This window comes from Anas platyrhynchos, chromosome 4, assembly GCF_047663525.1.
Source record: "Anas platyrhynchos isolate ZD024472 breed Pekin duck chromosome 4, IASCAAS_PekinDuck_T2T, whole genome shotgun sequence".
In the NCBI taxonomy this organism is placed as follows: Eukaryota; Metazoa; Chordata; class Aves; order Anseriformes; family Anatidae; genus Anas; species Anas platyrhynchos.
Window position 1 is genome coordinate 7,445,848 of NC_092590.1, and position 12,253 is coordinate 7,458,100.

At 42.6% G+C, this 12,253-nt stretch overlaps 1 long non-coding RNA gene across 2 annotated transcripts in view; it reads right to left on the minus strand.

Annotated features, from left to right (window-relative positions):
- The window catches only part of LOC119716871 (uncharacterized), a 27,154-nt gene extending 15,240 nt beyond the window's left edge, over positions 1-11,914 (minus strand). Inside the window, exons 1-3 of one of the 2 annotated variants that reach the window (XR_011808805.1) lie at positions 8,683-11,914; positions 7,601-7,749; positions 156-273 (exon numbers count right to left, since the gene is read on the minus strand). This is a non-coding gene — a long non-coding RNA (uncharacterized lncRNA). The remainder of the gene's footprint in view (positions 1-155; positions 274-7,600; positions 7,750-8,682) is intronic. The other variant, XR_011808806.1, reaches the window with a different exon arrangement.
- Between the last annotated feature and the right edge of the window lie 339 nt (positions 11,915-12,253).

Here is a 12,253-nt window from a genome sequence, read left to right on the forward strand (position 1 = left end):
CAACTTCACAGAAGTCCATCACCTAGTTTTGCAACCTGAATTTGTACATTTTGACTTGCTAGGTGTCAAAAACAGACATGTTTATCACTTGGGAAAAATGTAGGAGAAAACAAGAGAGGAAAGAGTTTGTAGCACAAGGCCATCAGTGAACTCACCTGAGATGTCTCCACCTTCATCGTGATCTTTCTGCTGCCTCTGGGCAGTCTTTCTGGCACTCAGGCTAAGCTTCAGATGCAAAAGTTGCAATGGTAATCCAAGAACCAGAGACAGGGCCTAGAAAAGAAATAGATACGTCCTCAATAACAGTGATATAAAAACGTACTGCCTTCTGATGCACCAGCTCACTGAAAGCCCCTGTTGGAAGAGACCCTGTGCCATTGCCTTGCTGGACAGTCACTCACTGGCTATGATCCTGACACGTTTCCAACATCAGACACACACTCCAGCTCCCTCTGATACGCTTCAAGAAGAAGAAGAAGAAAAAGGCTTGGAGAGCACACTTGTTTTCAGGACAATGCTACAGGGCCTGTGCTGGCACTGCCGCAGCTCCTCTCTCTCTCCTGCACTTTTTTTCTGGCAACCAAAGGCTGCCAGCAGTGTGGATGTGTGCCTGTCTCGCTGAGAGATGGCAGCAAACTTGGCCAAGTCAAGCAGGAGGCCTCGGGGGGCTCCCGATTTAGGCACTGCTCCTGGTATCAGGAGCGACTTTTTGTCCACCATGCCTGTTTGTGGAAGCCGCAGCCCAACCAGCAAGCAATGAAAGCACTCCAGGAAATCTGCAGAGAAGCTAGATGACTGAAAGAGCTTGTCATTTGTATTTTAGGTGTGAGAGCACCGGGTACTGGGAGAGAGCAGGGTTAAAGCTGATGCAACCCAAGAGGGTGCTGCTGCCCCTCATGGCACCAAATGCTGTCCGTGCACCAACAGAGGAGCACGCTACACGTGGCAGGAGAACCAAACCTTGCCATGGGGAAGAGCTAAAGCGTGGGCTGGGTGCTGCAGCTCCTTCCCTTCGCCCACACGAGCTGGCCGGGGAGCCCGCGGGGCCCCACCGCCGAGAGGCTGCGGCGTTGTGTGAGGCCCAGGGAGAGGCATCGGCGCCGGGTGAGGCCTCCTCGCAGCAGCCTGCTGGCTCCTGGTGGGGGATACGCAGCAGCCCTAATGCATTAACTCCACCAAACAGCTCCCTCGCTCTCCGCCTCAGGTGCCCTATTCATAAATACAAATAATGTTTCTCTCCAGCCAGGATTCATTAACATCAGTGAAGCACTTAAGGGTTCGGATGGAAGTGTTTTCTCTACAAATAAAAATATAGGCCAATAATATTGCACACTGAGCTACCATTCCTTTAAGAAATGTAACTGAAATACACTTAGGGAAGCAGAAATGTTTCTGGGGGATCTACACACTTCTAGAAATTTCGAAAGGGCTCAGAGAGCAAAGGCTGAGAGCTGGCTCTGCTCCATTAATGTAAGCCCTGCTCCATTAATTTTGGTCTCACTTTAATCAGGCAAGTTATCGGATATAATTTTTCCAAGACAGCGCTGGACACGTAACCCAAAATTTTCCTTTCTGAATGTTAACAATAACAGTCCCTTTTGCCAGAAGCTCTTTACAAATGCACACGAAAGAAAACAGCAACAGTAAATTAAAAAAGTCTGTTAGGCACCTCATAACATTAATTGGCATTTTATGGCTCTTTGCATGTTCAAAGCAACATGCACAAATTACCCAATTAATCCAAGCTGCTAGGGTTTCTCCTGCCCCATTGCACCAGCCAGCTCTGTGCTTGCTGCATGGCCGGGACCCCATGCGAGGAGGAGATGGGTGGCACGACCTTGCACTGCCTCCTTGTGTGCTGGGCAAAGCTGGACAGCAGCTTGCAGGAACTTTTAAGTACCCTCACAGGGCCGATCGGGCCCTGGAGCAGGGAGAAGGCCATGGCACGGCATCACAAGCCCACACAATGTGGCCCCAGAGGGAGGACAAAGCCTTGCCTGAGCCTCAGCAAGTAGGGAGGGATGGGGTTGTGATTCATGCAGCATTCCCCCCACATCTTTATTCCCAGTTACAGGTGAGGAAGCTCTTCTCCAAGAGCTGAAAGAGCAGAGTGCCCACACAAGCTGCAAGCACTGTGGTGGACGAGTCCCTGGTTGCCTCCAAACAGTTCCGTGCATCACTGAAGACCACCAAATTATCAGCGAAGCACGACTGGAAATCCAGGCCTCTGAGACCACACACAGTCTCCCCAAAGCTTTGCCACTCTTACCTATACCTAAACATGAAGTTTCTTTTCCTAATGCAAAATACAATTATAAACAGGTTAAACCAAACAAAGCTCAAGTGTCCCCTCTTCTCCTCTGGGGAGAGGAGAAAGAGTGAGGTTTTCTCCCTTCTCTCAACAAACAGACCTGTTTGGGCAGCTAAATGGGTTAATGCAAGTGGCTGAACCACCGGGACTATCCACATGGGAAAAGTGAAGCAAAAGCTTTTAGCCTAAACCTCTGCAAAGGAGATTTGTCCTGTCAATGAAGACTTTGACTAATGTGCCCTATTATCTCCCCTCACACCCCCATTTCACTGCCGGCTGGGCCTCATTCTGAAGCATTATGCAAAATGCCCGTACATGTTATTGATCTCTGGTTGACTCTCTGTGTTGAATACAGTCAGAGCTACAGACAATTCTCTTTTTAAAGATAGAAATTATTAAATAACTGAAATGATAGCCCATTAAGATCAAAGGCCCAATTACCTTTGATTTTAACCACCAATCAGGTCTTCGTGTGGTATATATCAATCCACAATAAACTCACGAGTTTTAATGATAGTGATTAGCTAAGGTAGGAAGCACTCGTCTCAGATCTCTAAAGGTTCCTTCAATATGAGTCCTCAGATCTGTCTTTTGTGGGTGTCTCACATTAGATCACTGCCCCATTGCACCTACATCTGCTTTAATCTCGTAAGAGTCAGTGGTAGTGCAGAACTGTGGCGTGTTGGGCAGGGAAGTAGTGTTTAGGATTTCTAATTAAACCTAAATAAACTTTAACTGTAGCGCAATCATTTAGGAATGTCTAGCAAAGTCATTGAAATATCCTCAATCATAAACAACTCAGGCTGCACTAAAATTCAGGCCTTCAGATTAAAGCCTGACAGATTTCAGGGACGTTTTGAGTTACAGCACCAGCTCCACAACCTGGGCTGCAGAGTAGATCCCAAACCCAGAGGTACTGGGAAGCAGCACCCCAAATGCCCCTCACACAGCATGCCAGAGGCGAGTCCCAACTCTCAAGCAGGTTCAGTGACATGGTGCCCGACCTGCACAAGGGCTGATAATTTCCCTCAGTCCCTCTCCAAAACTGATGACATCAGTTGAGTTGCACAAACTCCTCTTGGACAGGTAGACTAAAGAAGATGAACATGCGCATGGTCAAATTATTTTGACCTTTTCTTACACTTATTTAAAAATCAGTGCTTATGCAAACCAGTTTAACATCCCTACTGTGCCTTTTTCCCAAACCAGCAGGACAGAATTTGATATAAAATTTAAATTCTTTTTGAAGCCTCATTTTCTCTAGCTTATGGCAGAGCTACATCATTGTACTCTTGTTCTAATTCACCCTTTGCATTTATATTTTCTGACAGTGACATTTTCTGAAAGCACAAATGTAGGCTGGCTGCTTAAAAAGCAAAATTAATACATGATTTTTTTTCTTCATCTCTCTTTTCCCCCTTCTGTCTTCCCAACAAACCAACCCAAAGCCTTAATCTCAAGCCTGCGGCACCATCCAAGAAACTTCTGGCAGTGCACTAAGTTAAATGCCCACACAAACCTTCCCAAGGCTTGTGGTCTTCTGTGCTCAGCGTTGTATGGACTGCAGAAGCAGGTGAGAGCAAAGAATGGTGGCCGACACCATTTAATTTCAGCACAGTGCTCAGCCACTACCATGTGGAGGGCAGGACTGCCATTTCTGCAAGCTTGAGGTGAGCTGCCGAAGGCTCCCTGCTGAGGCAGGTGTGGTTGCTAGCAGGGCCTCACATGTAATACTAGAAAGTGCCTCGCTCAAAGCATTTTTTTGCCTAGTGCTTTCCTTCAGGAGGTTTCTTGCTCCTCATCACTGGCGGGAGGCGCACTCCCAGCAGCTCAAAAGACTGTTTACGAGACACCACTGGGCAGTCTAGAGGGAAGTCATAAAAAATGTATTTTTGTAGCTCAAAAGCGGTTCTGTCCAACTAAAGCCTGATGGTGGATTTGCCTACTAAACCATGCAGGAGCTCTTAGTTACAGGCACACACGCAACGTGACTCCGTCCTGACCTGGGATTTCCCTCCAACCTCTCTTTTGCAGTAGCCGCAGACCTTGCAGAGCAGCAGGGAGGCAAGGGCCAGGCCAGCCGGTACCGTCCTGGTGCAAAGGGTCTAAATCTGCCCAATCCAACAGGGTGCACCACTGACAGAGGGTCTAAACCAATGTGAGGACACTCAGCCTGTCTCTGTGCTTCAGTGATCTACAGACACACATTATACGTGGCTAATCCCTAATCATGCTTACAAGGGCTTCATACTCATTATTCAGTGAAATATAAAATATTTCTATTAAAACTTTTCTATCCGCAATTATTCCCCCGGGCACAACAGATAACGAGTCAGCAGGCACAGATTTAATTATCAGTTTTTACTGTAAGATGATGATGTTTATTGATATCGCTATCAGACAGACACTGAAATGAAGCAGATGTTAATCTGAGGTTAAGCTCCAGGAGGCGCCTAGCAGTCTGACCAAAGGGACTGATGTTCATCAGATAATAAAAGAGAGAGGCTCCCTCCCTCCCTCGCGAGGCCTGCACAGAGCTCACAGAAGTACCGATGTGCTTTGCAGATTCCTCCTCACACCATTTCCAACCCATTCGGCAAGCAGCGTGCCCGCTAATGCAGAGCTTTCAGTCAGTCCTGGTAGACTGTTTAACCTATCATCCTATTTTGCTTACACAGGAACTTTAGGGTTTGTTTCGGTTTACTTTCCCAGCACATCCTGAGACGATGATGAAGAACTAGAAAACACAAGTAAAATAACGACAGAATTGCTCTGGTGCTGCTGTTGTGATCAGAAAGCCCATCACCAGTGCCCTTTGTGTCTACAGCTGCTTCAAATAAACCCACAGCAAGACAAGAGGCAAAATTCTGCTCTCCAATTCGAAAGGTACCATGTAAAGGGATGGGACCTTCACTGTGAAAGGAGAGGATGATGAGACAACAGCAGCTTTCTATGTTTCTCAGTCTGTTGTCACCTTCTAGTGTTGAAAGCGGTGATGTTACAGCGAATATACTATTAAAAATATGTGGACAGATGATTCTCACTGAAACATATCAATGTTTAACATTAGAACATTCAGCAGGACTAATGAGCTGGTGCAAATGATCATTTAGTTTGGTAATTTTCGTAGCTATTTCAGTGATACAATTTTTTCCCCACCAAGGACATGCCTGCCATCATCAGTGGAGGTCAAGCAAGCCAAAAATGATATGCTATTTTCTAGCTAGTTGCTAGTGCTGCATCCTGCAGCAACACTGTACATTTTATTTTCATTATTACCACGTGTGGATAATTCTCCGGAACAGCTAGGGCATTTACCACATCGTCCAACATCAAAGAGCAGTTACATGGTGAAATTGGGACCAGAGGAGAAAGTTGCTGCACTGCGTTGGTGCATGAAGTCCCTTAGGCCATGTCTGTTGTAGTAAAAGGCAGAAAGTTTGAGAGCACATGAGGATGCCCTCCTTGAGGACTGCTCTGACTACCACCTGCGACTTGACACTTGGTAGCAAGACCTTCAACAAGCTGACATTGGTGTATGTTTGAAATGATTTTAAAGGGTTGCTTTAACCCACTTTGAGGAGAGAGATTTTTTTCCAATTAAAAAGAGAAAAAGAGAGCAAGACCAACCTTTGGAATTTCAACATGTGGATCATTTGCAAGAGAGCCACACTTAATCTCCATGCCTAGCAGAAGGGAATTTGTGGTTTCATTGCGGGCTCTTTTGGACTGTTTTTCATGTCAGAATTATTTATTTGCTATAATTTGTCTCTCTTCCAAGAATTACCGAAACAAAGGAAACATTTGAATGAGATTTGAGACAACTTCTTTCTCACCCGTCAGGAAGGTAATCCCCAACCTTCAGATAAATGCGGGCATGTGGTTTCCAGTATTCTCACTCCATATGTCTTTGCAAACACCAAATAGATCTAATGTAATAGGACTTTTTTTTTTTTTTTTCCCCGTAGATTAAAAGGTTACAGTGATGGACCTTGCCCAGGATGATCCAGACTTTCATCCCTGCAATGCCTTCATTTTCACTCCCTGTAGAAGGGTGGACCTCCTGGCACAGCAACCAGGAGGCAGGCTGTAGGCACTAAGCCGTTCCTGCACTCTCCACTTCAGCTGTATCAGCTGTGAAGTGAAACAAAAGCATAACGCCCAACTTAGGAATTGAGCTTTACAGGTGAAAACCTGCAGAACTGTGGCTGCTGTAACTCTGAAATGAAGGCACTTCATCGTGGTCGCTTGTTCTGAAAAGTGGTGTCAGATGGTTTGTGCCAGCTCTCTCCATCTCTTGCTTTGTACCTGTGGGTCAGTTTTGAGTAGCTATGCCAGAGATGGAGAGCTCAAATATATGACAATCTTAATTTTTTTTTTCCTTAAAATAGGCAGCTAGGGAGAGGAGTGAAGGAGCCAAAACAATGTTGCTTTATGCGGAAGGTTGTAGCCTGTGTTCAGCTCTACTACAAGACACCAGAGTCCACATGAGTAAACACTGTGTGTATTAAATCCACTGCCTACATGGCATCCCACTTATGGGCATGAAACCTGCCTTATACCTGTGTTCTTACCAGCTTTGGGGAAACATCAGTGAAAGCAGAGGGAGCAAAAGGAAAGGTGGGCAGAAAAGGCAAAGGGGGAAAGGGAGAAGGGGGTAAAAGTGTTTCATGTGGGATTTTCCCCTTGGAGAAGGACATGGAGTGTTTCTTGGAAAGAACTGGACAAGAGTTTCTTTGAAATCCCATTGACACACAGAGGCAGCATCCAGTCCATATGACACGCTGTGGCATTTCTTTCTGCCTTAAGAGGACAGAGGTGATACATAATGCAAAGCCATAAATGCGGACAGACTTGCGCAAGAATGTTTACATTCATTTTTCATAGCCCTAAGAAATTGATCTGTAAAGGTATCCCATAGGAGACTGCGTTTGGCCTTGAAATATTGTCCTGAGAGGCTGTGTTTCTCTCCTCCATCTGACGCATTTTGCAGAGGGTATCAGCATATGGATTTGCGCCTCAGCTGTGTCATGAGCAAAGAATTGCTATTGTTTTAATATGCTATGCTGGGACATTTAAACATTGATATTGTCAGGTACTACTTTACAATTCCCATTAGATTTGTTGTAAAGCACACATTTATGAAATAAAATATTGCTGTATTCACCCATAAAACTCCATGTTATAACAGTACCAAGCATCTGGTTTCGATCAGAAGTCAGGAAATTCACAGTTCGAGCTGGAACTCCATCCTTCCCTAAACCCATTGCACTTAATTCTGCAACTCACATGTGAGCAGGTTCTGCAGTCTTCATAAAGGCAAAAACCTCACTGCCCTCAGCTGAAGGCTGCACACAACAGGCCTACAGGTTTGGAGTTAGGTGATGCTCTGGGGGCAATCCCACATGTTGAGGCTTCCTGCTGAAGCAGCTTGAGCACTGGTAATAATGCAGAACAAGAAACAACACATCATTGCTAATAGTCTACAAAAAGGTGTTAATTTTGTAAAGCACATTTGTTTTGTACAGCACCTTGATGTTCAAATGCAAGTTCTACCTGAAAATAGGTTAATACTTTTTAAGGTTCCATTTAAATTATTTTACATTTCCTTTCTCTAAAACCACAGTAGAGATTTTTCTGGTATAATGCAGGCAGGATTGAGAACCAATATCATTTTTCTAGTGTAAATCTATTTTTAATAATTGCGTTCATGAATGAAGCAAAAATCCAGAGGGAGAAAAAAATAAGTGAATGTAATGCATATAAAAATGGGGTTTCAATTCATGTTGGACAGGCAGTTTTGAATACCACATTTAGTAATTTTCAATTGATCAACTTTGCTAGTAAATAAATGGATTTCCTTTGTGGGTTTTTGTAAGTGTTTTAGCTGTAAATCTAGCATTCAGTCATTCATTTCAATCTGGTCTTTTTTTTTTTTTTTTGCTCTGCCTCCAGAGCTGAGGCTTGCCTTTAGCTAGAAATTTGATTTTAAAAAGTGGAGTTTTAAAAAGTACAGGAAAGTTTTAAAACTTTCTGAAAGAACAGCAAGTTTTAAATGAATGCAAATGCTTAAAGCCTGAAAACAATTGGGGAGTTCTACACAACCATGGGCTCCAGTGGCAATTAAGGGAACCTTAACGAGCTCCTTTCAGCTAAGATGCTGCACAGACACATGACTCTCTGAAGCTTGGCCAAACCCCCAGGATCTGCACCAGGCCTCTCAGTTTTTGCAGGGCTGATACATCTGGCAAGACAGAGATGCTGCTGCAGATTTACCTTCACTTCTCTATCCAGCAGCCAAGAAGACCAATTATAACAATTTTTATTTACAAAATAATTGACAAAATATTTATCCATAAAATAATATTTACCTTTTACATTTAAAGAAAAACGTGCCACAGCTGTGAGTACCAGTAGATGGATGCCACTTTCATCTAACATCTGAAATACTGAAGCAATTCAGTGCTGCATCCCTCTCACCTGATAGGAAGAAAAAATAATAAATTATGTTTTATATTTCTGGGAATATCTAAAGTTCCTATTTGAGAAATTGTCGATCGTCATTGCTTCTTAACCATGGTGATGAAGGCAACTGGTCTTCCTACGTAAACCTGTGCGGTTCAATGGGGCTATGTGGTCACTCAGTAAGATAGTATATGGTAAGGAGATATCAGTTATCCAGATATCCAGAGTTACTGGGGTGAATCCAAAGATGCAGCCTGGAACACATTCATCCAAAGGCTGAGGTAAGAGTGAGAATCTGTACCCTTGGAAAGAGCGTAGCTTCTCTGAACTCCAGATTCAACTTTGTGATATTCCTCTGATGTATCCATTGGCCAGTGGTAGTTTCCCATATGGAAATGATAGAAAGAGAGGTCTATAAAGAAGAGCTTACAAGATTTTATGTCATATGAGAGATGATTTAGATTTGTCTTCAGGAAGTCCTGTTATAATGAACCAATGCCTTTAACCATTGTTTCTTCTTTCCCTCTTCTAGAGCATTTGCAGAATAAATAAACTCCCTATTCCATTCTTATTTTTATGATGAGGAGATTTGAAACCTGCCAGCCATTCTCATTTAAGATGTTTCCTGTCCTTCCAGGCATTTGTTTGGCTTTCATGTTTTTGAAGAAGCAGACTGTGGATGCTTGTTATCTATGCATAGCATGCGGGATAAATGTGAATGCTTAGTAGCGGACTAAATATGACCCTTTGTTTTTGCAGATGGGAAACAGAGGCCTAGGTCACAAAGCCATCAAATATAAGGCTGAATGACCTGTAATAGAACAATGGATGGTGAGAGAAGTAGCAAAAAACAAACCAAAAGAAAAAAAAAAAAAAAGCACATTAAACTGGAAAAAGGTGAAACATGAAATCTATCCCTTTTCTATAAACACATGTGGAAAGAATAACACCTAGACTTTTTATTCTTAGCTTCTTTTTTTTTTTTTTCCCCCCTGTGCATTCCAAGGGAAGATCTGCCAACTTTGGGCTGTATCCGTTTCTCCTCTGTTGTTTGCCAGAATTAGTGCGCTCTAGCACACATTCTTTCCTAAGACTTCCAAATGTGTCGTTTGTTAGATCTAACTGTTTAAAGAACCCAGCCACCCTTGCCTCCTTTGCTCATAGCAAGCTGGGTGGCATACAACATACTCGCATAACCCAGCTCACATGCTACAGGTCTGCTTCAAACCTGGAACTGAACAGGCTCTTGAACCAGACTTCACACTGCATGCTTTGTGTTACCGTAGATCAGAAGACCTTGCACTGATACATTTGAATGCTTCTAATGCTCTCCTTATCCTAAAATATACACCGAGGCAAACATACCTGTGTTTTGCTTGTTGAAGCCTCCTGATGTAGAGCTTCAGTACTTCTGTAAAGCATTTCTAAAATCTTAGATCTGGGTCTGCTTAGCATTACACACATAAACAGAGGGTGAATTCACAAAAGGTTAGCACAGTTTCACTGGTTTGAATTGGAAACTACAGTGAATAGGCTCGAGACAAAGGGCTGTGTTTTACCAAGATTAGTTAATATCATTCAAATAAAACATGGAGTGAGTTAGGATGCACAGTAGCCACCCTGTGTGTATAATAATGTGAGAGTGGGGATAGATTCAGATATAAAATGAGTCAACATTAACAATGTTAAAGCAATGCCCACTTGAGCTGGGTCTCAATCTGGTTCTGAAGCAGCAAGAAATGTAAATCTGTCGGCTTGATTCCAAATCCACTAATTCAATGTTAGATTTGTTTATTAGAATAGCCCTTCTATGGGAATCTCTTCCAGCGATGAAAAACCATGTCACAGTAAGAACTAATAGGATATAGGTAAGAATTTTTATGTTCCTTTCTCTGTCTCTCTTTTGGTCTCTCTTTTTTTTTTTTTTTTCCCTCCCCCAAGTAGCAATGTGCAAGGACCTGTTGAGTGTTTTTCTGATGCTCCCCCATGAGCACTGAAGTGAGGAAGAGAACCACATGCTCCTGATTACTCACTACTGCCCTTTAATACAGCAGCATCCTCAACCACAAAGCTCTGAATTTACATTTTGAGGAAATGTTACATGGGATGCAGAAGAGTAGGGAGCCACTGGCTGGACGAAGACCTTAGTTTTGTTTTATTATTACATCCAGCCGCAAGGCAGACCAGATTCAATTCCAACTTCCTCAGCAGTTGGTAGTGTTCAGTTCTGGGGTCATGGTTCATTTGCTATTACAAAACTGAGCTCATAGCTTTTTGATGTACTCACTTCCTACAAGTGATGAACATTATTAAGTTTGAGAAAGGAGAAAAGAACTATTAGGATTAAAGCACAGAATAAGCAGTAGGGGCTGCCTTGTTACATACCTGAGTCCCCTGGAGGTGACGTTTAGCACATTTCTGGGTTCAGGCAAGCAAAATTCTCTTAGAGGTCAAAAATGATTGTATAGCAATTAAGGATACTGACAAAGCCAAAGAATGGACAGTTAATACTATGTTTAGCCTCCCATTTAGGAGATTTTGCAGAGAAGAGTGTTACTTAAAACCAACTGATGTTGACCATTGGAGAAATGGGGAAAGATACTATAATCTTATGCAATCCCAGTTTTGGTCTGTTCCCTTGACCTGGATTAACCTTTTTCCTTTTATCTGTATTTTAATTCCAAACACCTCGCTCAAACGCGACTGTATCCAGGTCTCTGCTAAAACCTTTAATGAGCAACACTAAGGTCAGCGGAAATAAGTTTGAACTCTATTATTATTTCATACAAATACTGTAGGGATCCTTGAATCTCCCATAATTATTAGCGTTTTCAGTCTCCAGTGAGATGTTCAGCATCTGGCTATATTTAGTTTATTGATTGCTTTCTTAAATGGTTACCTTTCAAGAGCCATTTAAAATACATGTTTCTTCTTAACTTTTACTATTTACAGGCACACAGTGCACAAAGGCTGCACAGAAATGGGCCCAAATTCCTTTTGCAAACAAGAAACAAACAGCAAAATTTTTGTAAAATCTTAGTCTAAATAGTTTTAATTGAGTTGCACTGCAACAAGATTATTTTAGGTTACACTTCCTAAGCAGCATCCCTGATTACCACCTGCAAACGTCTATAGAGGATCAGAGCAATAATAATTCACTCACTATTTCTTTCCTGGGTGGTAGAAAAAAAAAAAACAACAACGATAAATTTATATCTAGCGTACTTTCAGTACTCTTACATAATGATTAACTACTGTTAATGAAATATCAACTGTGCATTCTCTCCCTTTGTTACAGCACTCTCAAACATATTATTTTGTGCAATCAATATAAACAAAGATCATGTCCATTAAAATGTGCACAAAGTTATGGAGGATGAATACAGCACATAAAACTTGTTGGCTTTAATCAATAAAAAGCCCAGAGCTGCACAAAAATTGCTAGGTCATGAAACTACAAAGCTATTAACCTGATTT